The sequence below is a fragment of the Oryzias melastigma genome, linkage group LG10 (genome assembly GCF_002922805.2).
Source record: "Oryzias melastigma strain HK-1 linkage group LG10, ASM292280v2, whole genome shotgun sequence".
Taxonomy (NCBI): domain Eukaryota; kingdom Metazoa; phylum Chordata; class Actinopteri; order Beloniformes; family Adrianichthyidae; genus Oryzias; species Oryzias melastigma.
In genome coordinates, this window is record NC_050521.1 from 26,586,426 (window position 1) to 26,604,589 (window position 18,164).

At 35.7% G+C, this 18,164-nt stretch overlaps 1 long non-coding RNA gene across 1 annotated transcript in view; it reads left to right on the top strand.

Annotated features, from left to right (window-relative positions):
* Positions 1–2,761: 2,761 nt before the first annotated feature.
* The window catches only part of LOC112137834, a 35,630-nt gene continuing 20,227 nt past the window's right edge, over positions 2,762–18,164 (top strand). Inside the window, exons 1-2 of the long non-coding RNA XR_002917629.2 lie at positions 2,762–2,909; positions 3,381–3,436. This is a non-coding gene — a long non-coding RNA (uncharacterized LOC112137834). The remainder of the gene's footprint in view (positions 2,910–3,380; positions 3,437–18,164) is intronic.

The following is an 18,164-nucleotide window of genomic DNA, read 5'->3' on the forward strand; positions in this document are numbered from 1 at the left end:
ACTCGCTTTCCTATGTTTTGGATCTTAGTTGGTATTTATAAAGAAAATATAATTAGTTTATTTAATTTTAAAATGTCATTAGTTCAAGTAAAAAAAAAAAACAAACAGCACAAAATTGTTACTGTATCCCATGACAAACTGATTTGTTTAGATCAACATCTGAAAAAAAAAAAAAAGTCTTGTCATAGTGTCAGTCTTGGTAACTAAACATCAAAAGCAAAATCAGATCACAAACGACGGCTGAATCGATTAATATTTTTAAAGGACTTTTTATTTAAACTTAATGGCACCAAAAGCTCCACAAGAGTTTGCCATTCTGAAAGTAAACAATTCAAAACACAAACAAACAAACATACGAAACAGACGTGGGATGTTCAAGAAGGTTCGAAACAGAACAAATAAAACTTAGTCTTGGAAATACTGATAGTCTCAATAAACACCAGAACTTTGACTTAAAATAATAATAAAAATAAATAAATAAGAAATAAACAAAAACAATTAAACCAAATAAAATGGAAAGGTAGGGAAATTCTTATTTAAAAAAAACATTAAGTAGTTTTAGAGGATGTCCTAAATGGAGTTATAACTCTGGCATAAAAATTAATTAAATATATAAGATATAAAAACACATTTTTTAAACTTTACACATTTAAAATATTGTATAAGTGAATTTCATAAAGTTTTAAAATTTAAATTTTTCTGCCTTTCAGTGATAATTTTTAAGTTATGGAAGTCAAAGGTGCAAGCACCCAAAATGTTAATTAAAACATCACTAATCATCTTAATCTCTTCTTAGATTTATCACAGTTTTTATGCAAATATTCTCCTCTAAGTTTGAAATTTAATGCCAGTCGCAAAGATAAATTGACCTAATTTAACCTTTTCATGAAAGGTCAAAGCGTGATCATGATGAAGCCCTCTTCATACACAATTACCATAAATTACATTTTAATCAACAAGTGAATATCATTCTTTAACCGGCAGACCTTTCCGTGTGCATGTGCGCGCGTGCACGTGGGGTCTCCTGCGATTTATATGAAACATTTTCCTTCGTTTACCTCCTCTGAGGAACTAACACCAACGCTGCAGTTCATTATCAACATCAAGGCAGCTTGAAAATAGTGGCTGATTAAAATAATCTACATTTAAATAGTCCATCTTAATTATGCAAAGATATGCGCGTGTATACTTCTCACCTGCAGGCTGAACTCGGAGTAATTACAGGAGCAGAGTCTAATCTAATGATGAAGAAGGCAGATATGTGATGGGAAAACATCAGTACAGCTGATCACAAAGTTAACGAGAAATTATCAAGCCTCACATTTGAAACTTTGTTCATTATTTTTGCTTGTTTGCTGCCTCAGAACTTAAAAAGTCTGTTTTTCAGAGGTTTAAGGTTCTCAGGAACAGTTGTCACCAATATCTTAACCCCGCCGTCCCGATGCCTCTGGAGTGGTGTCACAGATCTTGTCCTGGAGCACATCTCAGGTTATAATGAGTGCCAGCCAACAGTGACAATGTCACCGTGTGACTCCAGCGGAAGGTGCATGAGATTAAAGACACCCCCTGCCACTCATTCTAACTCTGGACTAATTAGCCCCCTCAGGTTCAGGTATTACCAGCATCAGAGGTGGCTCAGAGATCTCACACTTTCACCTTTTTAACATCGGTACAAACTAATTTCTGTTTTTAAATGGAACTCTCTCATTCAATCAATCATTAACTTTACTAAGTAAACAACAAAGTGGAAATTTACTGTCCCAAATTCTATAAAAACTGGAAACGAAACTTCGACTGAAATGAACATTAGAAATGATAGAATGAATTTAGATTAAATGAAACGTTGATTATTAGATGGGAGAAGTTCGCTCTTGGTGCTGGAAATGACTCCGGATACACCTCATTGGTTCTGCGTTAACCGAGCAAAATCTGAAATAAATTAAACATTTCTGATTGAATGATATGGATGCAGTCAGTTCCTGAAAACAAAAAATGTTTTGATGATTCTTGTATGATATCTCATTTACTCACTATGTTTTCTTTATTATGTGTCATAAAATACTTTGATTTGACTACAATCAATTAAAAGTACTTTTATGTATTCTAGTATTTAGCTAATGATGCATACATAAAATAATACAATTATACATTTGAAAAGAGTTGCTGTAAATATAAAATTACCATCTCATTTTATTCTATGGTAATCCTGTTAAAACTGAAGGTTTAAAACTCCATAAATTGCAGGGTTTTGTGTCTCCAGAGAAGCGAAAAGTATTTGTCAATCACAGATTCTGAAAGTTTTTCTATGTAAAAATGATAAGTTTGATCTGTAATGTTTAACACTTCAACTGTGAAAGGCAGAATGTGAAATAGAATTTAGGAAATCCCATTGTAAGGAATTTAAATCAAACATATCTGACATTAGCCTCATAAAGAATCATTTGGGGTTTTGCAAAAACAATAGTAGAAAACATATAGCCTAACGTCTCAGAGGAAAAATATATTCTTAGTAGAGCCAAAGTCTGATCACCTCCATACCATAATTTCTGTTATAAAATAAAAATGGAATTTGCGTAATTAGGCTGGTATTTACATCCACAGGTATAACATTGTTGGTGTGTCTAAGAGATTTCCCAGAAGTCTCTGCAAAAAGCCAGTGTTGTAGTAAAGGAATTCAGACTTAAAGCGTTTGTTTTAGGTGTATCATCATACATATTTAAATGGGACACTGCCCCTTTAAGAGCAGCAAAGACCGCCAAAACTCCTTGAGTGGGCGGAGCGGGAAGCGCGTGCGAGAAGCGCCATTTCTGTTTCGGAAAAAAAAAAAAGAAAAAGAAAAGCGGTTCCTGATGGAAGTCCAGGTTTTAAGGTCTATTTATTTAAAACTAAAGATACTGATGCAAAAACCTGTAAGTAAAAACGTTATTGTTATAAAACAATGTGTGTAGTTTAGGTGGGCGAACATTTTAGAATAGAATAGAATGAATCTATTCATTTTAGAAAAGAAGCTAGCTTTTCTTCTGTAAAGTGTTGGTACTTTTATCACTTTATTAAAGTACAAAAATGTTTTTTTTTGTTTGTTTTAATACAAACCTAACCTTCCTAAAACAAATGTATGTTGTCTACCTTTAGTTTATTTAAAGTATATTTGAGTGTAAGTGTAGCTAATGTGTGCAAACATGTACATGTAGTGTAGGAAGTATGCTAACTGAAAGTCTTCACACTAATTTGGAGCATTTCATGTTTACTATATAGAAAGTATATAAACACTTTTTGCTATGATTAGACAGAGAAACCTGATTACTTAGAATAAATTTACATTTAGTGTCTGAGTAGTTAAACAGTAGAAGGTTAAGTATGTTTGTTTTTCCATTTTAAAGGGAGGTTGGAGCCATCAGGTGTTTGGTGCAAAGGAATCCTCAAGAAGTAAAACCGTGTAAGTGCAAATATTTCATAAATTTGAAAAGTCATTCACTTACTAGGTAAATTATGTGAAAATATATTAAAAGTGTTCAGAATCTCATGAAATAAACAATTGGATTGCAAACAAATTGAACTTATTTGGTTTGCTGCTTTAAAAGCAGCTACTATTGTCTTCAATGGATTAAAAAAATGTCTTCTTGAAGGATTTTTTTCATTTTGATTTGAAAGACAAAATTTATTTCACCTAAAAGTCCTACATTTTTATGTTATAATAAATTAAACTTAATGAGGTTAAGTGAATCTACTAGTGAACCTAGGAAAGTCCTATATTGTTATGAGAACATTTCCCCAAGTATGCATATTTAATGATGTGCTTTCTAAAGTGCAGCCCGTAATGAGAAACCTGTTTTATATTTAATCCTGTCTGCTGTAAAAACAAATCCCTCTTATGAATGGACACATATACAGTAGTTCTTGAAAAGAGTTGAACTGAATTCTACATGAACTCATACTTTTTAAATATATTTTTAAGTACTACGAGGTAAACTTTTTTAAATGCTAAGCTAAACTGAAGCTTAGACTGTTTTATAAAAAAACTGAAATATAAACTTTTAATGAAAATATGTATTAATCATATAGGGCTGCCACGATTAGTCGACTAACCGACTGCTAATCGACTATTAAATAATCGACGACTAATTTATTAGTCGATTAGTCGTTACTTTATATTATATGGAGTCAGAATGTAGTAAAGTCGAATAAAGTTGTGAGTGTTCAGCACCACAAAATGCACTTTTGTTATATTTGAGTCAGTGAGAGCAAAACTTGATTCTTTTTTGAAAAATAGTTCCTTTGTTTCAGATGTAGACGTCTTATTTTAATACTAGAAACGAATCAAGGACAGTGGCTAGATGATTCATTAAAAGTTTAATAAACTATCATCTTAATTGACTTTATTTTTAGTTTGTTTGAAACAAATAATGGTTAAAATATGTGCTTTACACAAATAATCTGTGATTAGTCGACTATTAAAATAATCGTTTGTGGCTGCCGTAATATTATAAATATATACAACTTTTTAAGTGAGTACATGGATACACCAGATATGTATTTAGTTTAATTTAAAGCTAAATTAAAAAATTGATTTTCTGCTTCATTTCTTCATGTCCTCAGTGTCTCAGAGTTGGAGTGTTTATATGACAAACATCTCTCAATGAGTTTGTGGTCCAGGACAGGCTGCGTTTGCATCCCAGATCTTAAATCCATGGGGGTGAAGTTCTGGTGATGTTTGTTAGAATGCGTCTCTTGGTGATCCCATAGAAAGTAATCAGAAAGTTAGAGGCTAGGTGTGATCTTCTTGCATAAGAAGTGTACCCACTGCTGTTGCTTTTTCACCAGATATTGTTTGTTGACCTGACAAGATTTTTTTTTAATTATGAGCAACCCAGAGCCTTTTGTTCTTTCCCCCCCATCTCCATCAGTTTAGTCATTTTTTTTTCTAAAATTTGTTTTCTTTTTCATAACTTTTATGTCAGAATTTACTACAAACAAACAAGCTATTTATGCCGTTTAAAATCACTGCGATTTAAATGCTGATATAAAAATAAACATAAATGTTAAAAATATAAATATCTCTATAGAAATTGTTAATATAATATCAATATACATTGAGCTGTTAAATGTAATTCAATTTATTCATTTTCTAAAACTGTTTTATTCCCATTTGGGGTCATTGGTTGGTTGCTGGATTCTACCCAGCGACTCAGTGGTGAAGGCAGGGTACAACCGGGAAAATTACCAGATTATTGCAGGGCTAAATACATCTAAATGTTGGAAATTAATGTTTAAATCTAACTCTTATCTAAATGTTTGAAAAATTAGCTAATTTGTCCATTCTTGTTTCCAAAATACTCTGCTGTGCTATGCTCTGATTGGTTGGACCCTAGGGAGGTAAAGGATAGAGATATCAAAAAATCAATCTAGTATTGAAAGTGCTTGAAAACCACAGATGCAAACAAGATTGTGATGGTTAAAACTGACATACTAGTTTCTGGCAAACTTTGTCAGTTTCTTTTCTTGTTGTGTCTCTACTGTCTTTGCCTTTTTATGTACATGTGATGCAAACAAAAAGCCGTCCAATAGGTTTCTGGGAAACATTCTGGCCTGGAGTTACCATTCCTGTTTTATTTAATGCCGGTTGATCAGTTTCAGTTTGGTCCTTAAAGCTCCTTAATATCACGAACGATTTGAGCATCACTTAGACAGAGAGGCTCTTCACTGTCCCTTCTGATCGCAAATGTGTGTGGATAAATGGCAGTAATGGTGTTCTCAGTCATTAAGTCATTATTTGTGTGAAATTGATTCATTTTTATGATTACTTCCAGCTTTGGCAGGACTTGCTTTCAGTGTCACAAACTGAGCTGTTTTTGTGTTGAAGTGAACTGAATCTACTCTGATGTTTATCCATAACATTGTCGTGATTTAAAAATCTCTTTCAATCCTAAAACATGACTGGTTCAGATCAGTTTGTCTTTGGAAAACATTAAAAAACAGAAACAAATGTCAGAGTGAATCTAAAAAGTCGCTGGCTCTGCTGTCTTTCTGCTTTCTTCTTCATTTATATAAAGGTTTTTTTTCCATTCATGCCTCTGTTGAGCCTAATTTCTGCTCCAGTGATGCAGGATAGAAAAATAGTGTTGTTACAAATAAAGCATTGAATTACAGATGCTTCCTGGGAAATTAACCAATGCTGAACCAACCTCACTACTCCTTCCCTCAGATGTATTCCTGTCAGAACCAGAACCGGTCCACTGAAGTAGATTAGACAGACCTCCCTGACTCCCTGAGCAGCCACAATGAATCTATAACTTCATCAGCATTTTACCGTCTTAAAACAGAGAGAGATCTCCAGAAGGTAAATAGCTGCAAATATGCTGTGAAGCACGTTTACTGAATATAGAGCATTCCTGTTGTTCAGAAAATAGACTTTAAAACCACTCTGCTTGTGTTCGTGTTTTTCCATGTTTTAGCACCAGTCTATTTGTTCAATATAAACCACATAAAGCAGCGTTTAATGCAGCTAAAATCTGGACAGTCTCCCTGATGATGATCTACAAGGCTGTTCTCTGATTTCAGTATTTAACAGTCTTTTTCCTGCACTGTTCTCTTTTAATCTGGTTATAAAGAGATTTCTATTCTAGTTTAGGATCTTACTGTTTTGGATTTGGGATCCTCATGTCCTGATTGTGATTTGGACTTCTTATATAAATCTCTCAACCATTCCTTCAACGTGAATGCTTCTGCAAAAAGAAAGCTTGATGTTTTAATGAAAAAAAGTGAATTGACAGACAAAAAAAAAAGTTTTCCTAGAAGATAAAATTTTAGATTCTTTAAAAAAACACGTATAAACATTAGGTACAAGAAGCTATTGGAATAGCTTCTTTTTCTACCCCATTTTATTTATTTTTAAATTATTTTTTCCATAACGTGATCATTCTTTTCAAGTACTGTATTTTCTGGAGTATAAGTTGCAGTTTTTTTCATAGGTTAGCCAGGAGTATGATTTATACTCTGGAGAAACTTATTTGTGTGGTTTTTTTTTTAGACATAAATAGGCTGATATATTTGTTATTTTCCCAGTAAACATCGGTTGTCCTTTAGCAGTTGTTTCCTCTAAGAACCACTAGGGGGCGCTGCAACTGAGTATAAGTATTTGCTACTGACAGTGGAAGAAGAGTCGTCCAAAACAAACATGGAAGAGAGTCTGATTCTTACACACATCAAAAGATTATTATTCTTGTTTTTATTTGTTTATTTTTTAGTTACTCTGGGCTTGGCGGATTTGTTGTGAAACGTCAGACTTTTCTCCCAAAGGTGTGATTTATACTCCAGAGTGACTTATGTATGGTTTCCTTCTTCTTGATTAGACATTTTTTGCTCTTGCGACTTATACCCCGGTGTGACTTGTACTCTTAAAGCTACTTTTAAAGCTGTTAAAATGAGTTATTTCTAAACACCCAGAGATCTGATTCTCTGACGTCAATTCTCTCTGGAAATGTTGCTTAATGTTGGTATTATAAAAAAATTGGATAATATTTTCAAATGCTTGTCAGGAGTCAAACTTGCTTAAAAAAATCATTATTTAGAATTGGAAACGAAGACCTGTACATACATTGATCAAGTAGAAATGTTATTTGTGTTTAAAATACGCAGTTAGGTCATAAAACTTCTGGCTTCTAGCTCGATGGGGTTTCAACACAGCAGTCATCCTTACATGGTTTGATATGGCTTTTGCCTTAGACTTGCTGGTGGGGGCTTTGTTGACAAGTGAACACATACAGTAAAGCATGACTTTTTGGTGGATTATTTCTTTTTTTATTGAGCCTAAAAGGTTATTTTCAAACACAGCATAGATTTGTTTTAATATATGTTCTTGCTTTTTATGTTTTCAAAGTAAAACTAAACTGAGGGTGTAGTTAGAAAAAGTATACTTTCATTTGCAGGGATCTAAACCTTAATGAGATCATCTGCACGCCCTACAACATGGAATCAGTGCATCTATGGCAGATGCTGGATCATAAAAAATGAATGCATCCTTCTTGTTGTGGTGTTCAGCCTCTGGCCACAGTGAAGGCGCAAGAATCTGCAAACTGAAGTAAAAGGCTTTTTCTGCTTTTCAGCGCTTTCAAATATACAACATTATGTAGTTTTTATGCTTAAATAAGAGAACAAGATGATAAATAGGCACATAAAGGAATCACCATCCCACAATGCATCTGTTTGTGTTGAAATAATTATGGGTACTTCTATGGCTGATAGTAAACCTGGCTACAAAAATGACTCAAAGAGTGAGTACCAGGCAGGGACACTTAATTATTCTAACATTTGTGATAAAAGTGTTTACAGCTTTTGCCTTTTTACTTGTGTTTTCTAACTTCTCCAAGAAACACCCATTTAATTACATTTCAGCAAGATTTTTCTTGCTTATGAAAACTGACAAATCTAAAAACTGTCTTTTGATAGACTTTTAAAGTAAATTAAAGTTCAGTATAATTATATCGCACAAAGTCTGGTTGAAGAAAATATAGTATTGAATCATTCAAGTGAAACTAAGAAGAGCATCATCTGCATAGAGGAAATATTAGAACTAGGGCTGTGAGCGTTAATGCGTTGACGCATGTGAATATACAATCTGTTTCTAGTACTTTAATTTTTTTTTTTTTAGTTTTGATCACAAAAAGCAGACTATGTGATCCGTGGTCTGGCGTGTTGTCACGGTAACACAAGTGTCTTTGAGCCTTGACTGCAGCAGCAAAAGAAAGCGATATAAATGCTGATAATCATGATAGGGAAAATAAAGCGTTAGTTCAGAGACAACGTTCACCTCTTACTGCTTGTTTTTGTCCAGAAAATGAAAGAAATCATTGTTTTTAAAGCAGCTGCGCAGTGATATAAAACAGTGAACGGAAAGACTTTTTTTTTTGGGTTCACAGGTTTGTTTCTTCTGGCTGTATGTCAGCATCTCTGTAATACTGCAGACATGAAAGTCTTTAGAGTTCTGCTGATCTTACTGTTGATGTGTTTTGTGCTCACACATTACGCTTCTGGGTTAGCATTTGATAAATTTAGACATTTCAAACAATAAAATTAATGAAAAATTTCTCTCTGTTCAAAAGCCGCGTATTGTCATCAAATTTACCTTGTAAAACATTGTGATTAATAGTGTTTAATCAAAACACAAAAGTGTGATTAATCTGATGAGGTTTTTAATCAATTGACCGCCTTGATTAAAAATAAATGTTTTAAATGTACAGTTTTGTATGTAAATTTAATTTTGTGATTATTCGCAGATAATAAGTGGTCGGCAAATACTGTATTAAAAAAATCAATTACAATTAATTGGGATTCATTTTTTTCCCAGGTTTGTGGTTAGTTAATTTTTTTTTATCAATTCCCGGCCCTAATTAGAACATATGCATTGATTAGCTTTGAGCTACAACAAGGGGCTCTAACACTAAACCCTGGGGTACTCCCGCAGAGATGATGTTTTGTGCTTTCACCTAAACTTTACAGGTATTTTAATCATCAATTACCCATCATAATAAACAGTGAGTTAATTTACACTCTCCTCATTCATATTTAAAGCCCAAATAACCCCACAATTTAGTACTTTTAACTTCACCAATTTGTATAAAACTTAAATGTTGAGCCTTTTAGCAACACAAGAAAGGATTGAGTTGGATTTTACCTGTTCTCTGTTTAAACATCTGTGTGTAACTGACCGTTGTTTAAGATGTTTTATGGTCTTGAATTGATTATTTATATTTGTTTTTTAAGCATGCATTTCTTTTCACCGTACCTCCTTTTTCCCCCATTAAATCAAGGCCGAAAGGCACAGATGGAATTAAAGTAAGCTAGAAAGCCAAACACACTGCTGCTCTTTCATTTCTTTGCATTAAAATGCAAATGAGAAAACCGCATGAGCTGCAGCTTACAGAAAACAAGTCCAATGAAAAAAAGAATCTTATTCTACTGACTTCCAAAGGCTCAGATAAGGAACTACAGCATGTGAAAACATGCAGGAAAAACTCCTTAAAATTTAAAATCCTAAATCTTAAATCAGTGCCACAAACAAAGAAACTGAACTAGTTTGAGATCATCTCGATACGTCTCACTCAGCGTCTCACAGTGAAGTCCTGTGGGAGAAAGCATTGTAAATAAAATGTTTTTCTTGGAAGGGGACCTGCATGTGCTGCATTCCATTTGCTGGCAATTATGCCCGAACGTGATGCATTTCCCCAATTTAAAGCACCAGTATCACCACATGTAGTGGAGATAATCCCTAAATCCTCTTAATGTTTTCTTTTTGACAGAAGACAGAGCACGGAGACTCGCGCCGAGTCTGTTTCCTTGCAATGAAAATTTTGCAGAAAAACCATTAGATGCTGCTTTTCAAAGTGTAAGCCATTGGGGATTTTAGTTGCCAGTTATTAAGTAAAGCCTGGCTTGTTATTTTGGTACCAAAATCTGTTTTCTACCTCGGATGAATGAATGGCATTTCTGTTCTGAATGACGTCAGTGTTTCTGTGAATGTTTTTGCTAATATAGCTTAATAAAATCTAGAAGTTTCCAAGAAATTTGACAAATAGCACAATTTTCTATTAGATAGTTCTGTTTCCAGCTGAAACGCCTTATGACTGTCTGATTTATTTATACACATTCTTGTGATGGAAAGTAATGGAATATTTCCCATTGTTCCAAATAATGCTTTGGGGATAACGTGTGGTGCTCAGTCAAAATGTGGCGTTTGTGTACAGCTATGATCAGTCTTGCTAATTTGACAGAAAGAGGGTAAAGGTGCATGACCCTACTGGAGCAGAAAAAGAGGTTTTCAGTCTCCTCGTGAGACAGGATGGTGTTTTCATGCATCACTATCAGAGATATTGTACTGCCATAAGAGGAAATATTTCTTCAAGTGGATTAAAGGAAGGAAATGAAAACTGTTAAGTAGGGCTGTCAAAACGATTATTTTAGTAGTCGATTAGTCACAGATTATTTTCCAATTACTCGAGGATTATTGTTGTCTTAAGGTGATGTGCAATTTTTTTTCACAAAAGGTGATAGTGTTGGTACTTAGTCCATGGATGTCCGTGTCATGTATGGTACTGCTTATTCTTGGCGTATGGTGCCTTCACAGAAATTTTTAATGAAGTTTTACATGTACAGTACATGAATTTCAATTTCATTTTCTAAAAGCCATAATTGGATGTATTAAATTAAAATGATATGTAATAAATTACCATCATTTATACTTTGATTTACAACAGGAGTTCAGAATCAACAAAAATGATAAAAACAAAGATTTAAGCAGAAATGGTGTTTGCCACTTTAAACAAGTTTATACTAAATTGTGAGTATCTGAGTACTCGAATACTTGTTACAGCCCTAATAATAGCACGATTATTGCATTACACCCATTCACTCATCATCAAACGTAAGTAAATATGACCTTGACGAAGATGTCGAGGATGGTGATGCTTTCGTTTCAGGTGCTAGTGCATGGCTGCAGTGCTGCTGTAATCAGAAGTTTGTATCGGTCTTCTTCTATGGTTGAGGAAGGGCTATCCTGCATCCAAAACTTCCTGTTGTGCTTTGCGATTCAAATGACTTTGTGACTGGTGGTTATCCTAATATTTTAAAATGTCAAAAACAAATAATTTAAAAAAGCTTTGATGATTTTTTTATAGCCGATTAGTCGACGTCTAGTTGACTAACTATTTGGATTTGTGTCTTAATGTCTTTCATTGTTGGTGCTCAGGGAGTTAAATAAATGAAATAAAGCCTATGAACCCTTGAAATTGTGCAAATTGGATTTGCTATAATGAATTTGATTAGTGAAACATGCCAATTTAGAAAAAACTCATTTACTAAAGAGAAGATTTTGTGCTTGGAGGAGGGGGTTTTTCAGGTGCATCAAAATTGACATACTTTGCAAAACTGCAATAGAAACACTTTTTTCAAATTAAATGAGTCCCATTATTGACAAATGGATACCACAGTTAGGGTGCATCCACACGTTGAGATTCTTGCAACAAATTTGCAACAAATCTGCATGCCCCGCCTCTCTTTTATCGCGCGACCAATTCGCCGGGTCGTCACCTGTCAAAAAATGTGTTCCTGAGCTTGACGCCGTGGCCGCATGTGGGAGGAGCTACTAGCTGAATTTTGAAGACACAGATGAAATCGAGAAATCAGGTTTATTTATTGTGAAGAATTCTACAAAAACATCAGTAATTATGTCTCCATGTTTGGGTTTACATGATTATTATTGTAAGATTTTCCCGTTACAAGGGGCTGTGTCTGTATGACAGCCACTTCCGCTATATTTCCGTGTCTCTGAGGCTGAGCTTGAAGGCTGACTGCCTCGCATTAACACAAGGGAGAAAAATAAAATAAGGAGACCTTTTTTCCTTTTTTTTTTTTTTCTCTTAATGTATGGATGGGGCCCGAGCCGGCAGCCTCACCACCCTGCAGCGGGTTTCTGTCTGCCATCATATTGAGCGAGTGAGCTCCGCCGCGGGAGAGAAAGCCGTTAAAAGCCTCACGTTCCCAAATCTGAGTTCCTGATTGGCAGATGCGATCCCAAATCTGAGTTCCTGATTGGCAGATGCGATGCGATGACCTGTCAATCTTCAGATCTTTAAATTTTGGCTGAACCGCCCGATTCATGCCTTGTCAATCATATCAAGCTGCTGGCAGGCCTTTGCGTCGTGCCCGTCGCTTAATTTATGCCACGGAACTTCAGGTCGCCTCATGACCTATCTGTTCCATTGACTTAACATTGAAATGAATTGCATTCGGTGTGAATGCACCTATAGCGGGTGTCACAAGAGGTCTCACAGCTCATCAAAAGCTGGACGTGTCATGTTAAACTGTTGGATCCACAGTTTCTCTGTAAAATCACCAACCACCATTTCCCAGAATCTCTTCATCCGTAGCCGCTCTCAGTAGCTCACCACTCCACGGCCTGAATAAGACACCGTCGTCTCCTTTGATAGATGATGATGAACGTTAGTGCCGTGGCAGAAATGTGAATGTATCTGCTGAAAATGAAGTATTGTTCACATCTGTTTTTGACTGACTCATCACTGCAGTTTGTTTGCGTTTATTCGCATAGTTATGATTTGATGGTAACAACGTGATTGCAAAATTGTGTTTTTTCAACATTTCTAGAATTTTGATAAAGTTTTGCGCACATGTGAAATAAAAATACAGCTTTTGTTTTCATTTTTTTGCACCTTGGGCAGCATAGGATCTGGTGTTAAAAAAAGATTCAGGGAAACTGAGCCAGTGGAGGGGGCTTGACCTCTACATTTAGACAACGACATGCAAACATGATTTTCATGAGAAGTGCTGGTTTTCCTTGATTGATGAAGGAGGACGCACATGGAAGTTTTGGAAGTTTTTTTTTCACACATTTTGAGCCAAATTACATTTCCAGTCCCAATGTGTGGGTGGGATCTGACATGGGTTTATAAACACCTTCTTCATTAGCTTCCTAGAGCTAATTGAGTTTTTTTGCTGTCGTCCCTTGATAATGTATCTGCTTTTTCTAAAACAATTTTAATCAGCATGTGTTACTTAATATGCACATTCATTTTCCAGAGTTGCGCGGAACTCTGACCAGTCCTCGGCTAACGTAGCTTCATACCAAAGCTGTAATTAGCATGACGCAGACGACAACAGGTGGACAAGGTGAACGTGAAATTATTCTCTGCTGGTTTGTGCTGCACGTTCTGATCCCTGAGGTCACCAGGCAAACAGACGTTCACATTTACATCAGTGCTTTGCGGCGGACAATGTAACATGACAAGATAAATATACACTTGTGTGAAGCAGCTGTGACCTTTGCTGTGAGATATGCAACACCTGCATGAGCTGAAGCTGTAATTAACAAGTCCTAAACAGTGCACGTGGAAACTAAATTGTAAAAGACAGAATGATAAAAAGTGAGGAAATAGTTTTATAGGTGTTAATAAAAGAACAGCAAAGACAATGTCCATGGCAGACATAAAATCCTGTCCACCTTGGTCATGGAAGGAATCACACATCAATATATGGTTAGAGTCATCTGGACCCCAAAGAGAGTGGAAGGGTTAAAGATGCAGCTGCCTAAACCCGTATGGGTCAAGGCTCTTGTAATGGGCTATGGCTTAGAGGTTCACAAGATTGCATTTCTTGTTTTAATTTTCACACACTTTGACATGTGCAGCAAGCTGTAAATATCATAGTCTTATATTTCATAAAAGGGGACACGCAAAGCTCACATGATCTTTTTAGTTTTTTAAATCATGGATTAGGACTCATTATTTTCATAAAGGTAAACTAAATAGAAGAGGCTTTTGCAGACAAATGTCTACTTTTGTTTTTAAAGTAAAGTCAGACAGTTTGAAATAACCAGACTATAGAAGCAAATGTAAAAACCGCATAACCATTTTATATTTCTTGGAAATTTTAACAAGAAATTTGATTGGTTTTGGGAAACAAACATATCACCTTTTATTTTTCTTCCCTGATTTTAACCAGTACCTGGTTGAATACAGTCATGGCGCCCTGTCCTTATTTTGCTGAATGTTTTAAAAAAAATAATCTCTTTTATCAGCAAATGTTCCTGCAGTTTGCACTTTCAAAAGTACGAAAAATGAATGGATGGAGTGCTTCTCTTTGCCAGATAATGATGATAATTTGTGAGGAAATTTGAAACCAGGGCAGAGTGAAGCTTTTCAGTCTTATACAAAACTCAATTCAGAGACCAGACTCTGAGGAGAACTGCATAATTGGACAAAAACATGGCCTATCACATCAGAAAGTATCCTGACATCCAGGCGGTATGAAGCCTCAGTGTAACTTTGTGAAGGATTTGGCTCCTTGTCCAGTCTCCAGGGGGATGAAACAAGGGTGCCTCGTCTGCTCCATCTGTCTGCGGTTGTCCTTAAAATTAGACAGAAAGATGGAGGACGAGCCGGACTGGAAACGGCGAGGCTGGCCTTCACCAGCTGTCCAGCTTGGTGCTGCAGTGAAACACATCTGCGTGTCCATGTGGTCGTCTTTACAGCTTCACTCACACTGCAAGACAATGACTGCCAGAAGCAAAATGTGCTGTTCTCTCCTCCAGTTCTGCTTTAAAACACTCAAAAAAGCTGCACAGATATTTCAGCATATAAGACAGATAATTCTCGCTGCTTTTAAGTGAGGGTTTCATAATTAACCTCCACCCTCTCTGCTGTAGCGTGCATGTTTGCCACCGGTGTGTGTAGAGCTGCATGTGGTGGGGAGCCTGTGGGGGTCCCCGGAGGATTGGAGGCTATTTGAAGCTGAGGTTAGACTCTTTCTGAGTTCACCAACCGGCTTTAAAGGTTGAAGGAAACTAATAAGCCATAGCTAAATATACTGAAGCAGCAAATGAGGCTTTGATAAATAAAATATTGAATAATTTCACATTCACGGTTTCTTACCACTACCATTGTCCCCCTCCCACCTGACTGAATGACTACAGACGTGTAGCACTCACTCCAATCATTATGAAGTGCTTTGAAAGAGGGGTGCTGACCCACATTTAGAACAGCCTTCCGGACCCCTGCAGTACCCCCACCAGTCCACCTCAGATGATATGGCCGCAGCCCTATGTCCCTCTCATACTTTGAGACGTCAGGATTCCCTTTATTGACAACAGTTCAACATGGCTGTTACCATCAACTGTTCTTCTGTTTCGTTCGCACCTTTTGCTTCAAAACCACTTTGATAGGAATTGAAACCAGATTTGCAGCACGTGTAAAAAAGCCCTTGAAGTCTGATTTACGTGAAAGAAACTATCCATTGATGACGGTGAATCTTTACTTTGGTGGCGATCTGATTACTTTCATTAATCAAGCTCAATGATTCACAGATCGATCCACAATTCTTTCTTTTTAACATTTGTTGCGATATGTATGCCTTTTACTGAAAAAAGTAGCTTTTTATATCAATATACAATGCTTTAGAACAGGGGTGTCAAACTCAATTGCTCAGGGGGCCAAAATCCAAAACACACTTTAGGTTGCGGGCCGAACAGGATGAACATTAAGATAGATTAGGATAAACATTTATTGAACACACTAAAACTAAAATGTAAAAACTTTAAAACTGTAATTTTTTAACATAATTATGAACTAGATATATAGCATTGCCTGCAATGATGCTAGTGTGAATGCTGTAAGCTGAATTTGGCCGCTGAAGATGCTAGTGCTGATAGCTGAAGATGCTGAAATTGATAGCTAAAAATGCTGAAGCTGATAGCTGAAAATGCTGAAGCTGATAGCTGAAAATGCTGAAGCTGACAGCCAGCTAAAATATTAGCTAAATGGTAAAATACCCTAAAAAACAAACAAAAAAAGCTAGCATGTAGCTGAAAAAATAGCTAAACTTCAAAATAGCCTAAAAAACAGAAAAAAGCCAAAATTAGCCAAAACAGCGAGTGTGTAAATATTAGCCTAACTCCAAAACAGCCTAAAAAACTTTTAAAAATCCCCTAAATTAGCCAAAACAGCTAACATGTAACTGAAATATTAGCTAAACTCCAAATTAGCCTAAACAATCTTAAATCTCAAATGCCAAAATAGTCCAAAAAGGTAGCAGAATTCCAATTTTTAAAACTTTAAAACTGTAACATTTGAACATAATTATGAATAATAAAAAACAGGAATATTATTCCAGAATAAATAAACTTAAACCTTAAATAACTTTAAATATTTTACTCTCCATAAAAATATATTTTGTCAAAATTATACAAGTTAGAAATGAGCGCAAGATAACATCGGGTCATTAATAACAATAAAATAAAATGATTTGAAGGGCCGGATAGAATTAACCCAGAGGGCCGGATCTGGCCCCATGTGCTTAAGAATGTAAAGTTTTGTAGATCTTTGAGGATGAAAAAACTCTGGAGAACATTTTCAGAATTTGTTGATAAATGATCAAAAACAACAGTGATGTTCATGTTTGTATGTTGTTCATGATACTGCTGAATTTAATCAGTAGGTTGACCAAAAAAAACTTGTTTAAAGTGACTAAAATTGTGTTTCTGAGTATTTCTGTGTTCAAATTTTGGTGAATCAGGAGAAGATGAAAACATACTGTTTGAAAAAGCTTGTGGTTGTTATGTACAAACTACAGTAGGGAGGCCACAAGCTCCATGCTCCACTCATTCTGATGCATCCACTCGCAGAGAAATAGATCCATAAACGTCTTTGTGTTCCTTGTCCGAACTGGAATCTGGATCTAAACTGTACGTCTGGATAGCTCTGATATTGCACGCTATTTTTACAGCACTGATAATGGGATTGTGAGGATCTGTAAGCTAACAGAAGAGAATGTAAAAAAGGGATGGTGGGAAATAGGCACAAGCTTGCTTCCTGCCAACCGTCACACCCATGACTCATGGTGAATTTTTAATAAACTTCTGCCTCTCTGCAGAAACTATGTACTAGATGTACTGATTTTGCCCAAATATGCTTTTACAAGTAATAATAATAATAAAAAAAAAAACTATAGAAGTGGGACTTTATCTTATTTTGTCACTTATATGTCTGGAGACTGAACTTCTTCTGTCTTGTTCATTGTTGAATAGTGATTCATAAAAACACAATATCATTCTCTAGTGGTTTGAACACAAAACCTTGTTAAAGGAATTTCCCTCCGAGGAAGGTGCCGTAAAATGTTTTATATGAGCCCCAAACGTAAGAATAATCTTTTGAGTTCTATGGACCAATAACCATTTTAAATCAGGACTTTCACATCATTCCTGCAGTTCCTGCTCAACTGAAGTTTTCCAAAGTGTATCATTAAATTGGATTAAACAAGCTTCAGCACAAGTGCAAAGAAGTGTAACTGTGACTCTGCATCCCTTTGATCTGGAGGAACAAGGGGAAGCATATCTGTGTTGCTGGGCAGAATACAATTAGAGACGAGGATGCTAAACATAATTACGTGTGACACGTGTTAATTGTCTTTCATTAAGACAATTTTGGATCCGCAGTCTACAGCTGGACGGGAGGATGGAAAAAGAAGCGGATGCTTTTGGAAACAACAAATTATTATGTTTAAGAGCCAGATGCCAAATGCGAGTGAAGTCACAGCCAAAGTGGCTCACAGCATAATTGCTTCCTCGCAGAGAAATAAGGAGCAGACGGTCATCAGTGCATCTG